The sequence below is a fragment of the Saccopteryx leptura genome, chromosome 3 (genome assembly GCF_036850995.1).
Source record: "Saccopteryx leptura isolate mSacLep1 chromosome 3, mSacLep1_pri_phased_curated, whole genome shotgun sequence".
In the NCBI taxonomy this organism is placed as follows: domain Eukaryota; kingdom Metazoa; phylum Chordata; class Mammalia; order Chiroptera; family Emballonuridae; genus Saccopteryx; species Saccopteryx leptura.
In genome coordinates this window covers 173,239,083-173,239,961 of record NC_089505.1, presented here as the reverse complement: position 1 = coordinate 173,239,961, position 879 = coordinate 173,239,083, and the positions used below count along the sequence as shown (strand labels likewise).

The 879-nt window shown below is 45.7% G+C and overlaps 1 non-coding gene across 1 annotated transcript; it reads left to right on the top strand.

The window, feature by feature from the left end:
- On the top strand, window positions 1-135 carry LOC136401596 (small nucleolar RNA SNORA42/SNORA80 family). The gene has a single exon (XR_010750619.1). It is a non-coding gene; the product is annotated as a small nucleolar RNA SNORA42/SNORA80 family (small nucleolar RNA).
- The last annotated feature ends 744 nt before the right edge of the window (window positions 136-879 follow it).

Genomic DNA, 879 nt, shown 5'->3' with positions numbered 1-879 from the left:
TCATTTTCTAATTAAAAAATGTTTGTTTTTTGTGGGCCTCTCATAGTATACCCATGCTAGAGTAAACTGCAGCCTTGAACCATTGCCTGGCCTCCTTATCTGTGGGCTGTGAGCACTAAAGGGGGTTGTACAGTGTAAAGAAATAAAATAAATAAATAAAATTTAAAACCATCTGTTTTATGCAACTATTTAATCAAAATGCCTCATTAATAGATATGGTTTGTTGTGGGGTTTTTTTTTGTATTTTGTATTTTTCTGAAGCTGGAGACAGGAGAGACAGACAGACTCCCACATGCGCCCAACCGGGATCCACCCCGCACACCCACCAGGGGGAGACGCTCTGCCCACGAGGGGGCGATGCTCTGCCCTTCCAGGGCGTTGCTCTGTTGCAACCAGAGCCACTCTAGCGCCTGGGGCAGAGGCCAAGGAGCCATCCCCAGCGCCCAGGCCATCTCTGCTCCAATGGAGCCTCGGCTGCAGGAGGGGAAGAGAGAGACAGAGAGGAAGGAGAGGGGGAAGGGTGGAGAAGCAGATGGGCGCTTCTCCTGTGTGCCCTGGCCGGGAATCGAACCCAGGACTTCTGCACACCAGGCCGATGCTCTACCACTGAGCCAACTGGCCAGGGCAATAGATATGTTTTGAGGTTAGATTTCCACTTTAAAACTCGAATTCTGGGAAAATACTTGTAAATAAAATTATATGTACTTGGAAATTATTAAATAGATAATGAATTAATAAAACACGAATTGTGCTTACCTGTCTATGATTGAATATTCACTGAGAAAGAAATAATCGTGAGTCTACAATGTCGCATGTGCCATGTCGTGTTTCAGTAAGAAATACACAAAGCCATTTGCACGCTTGGTATATCATGCGCTC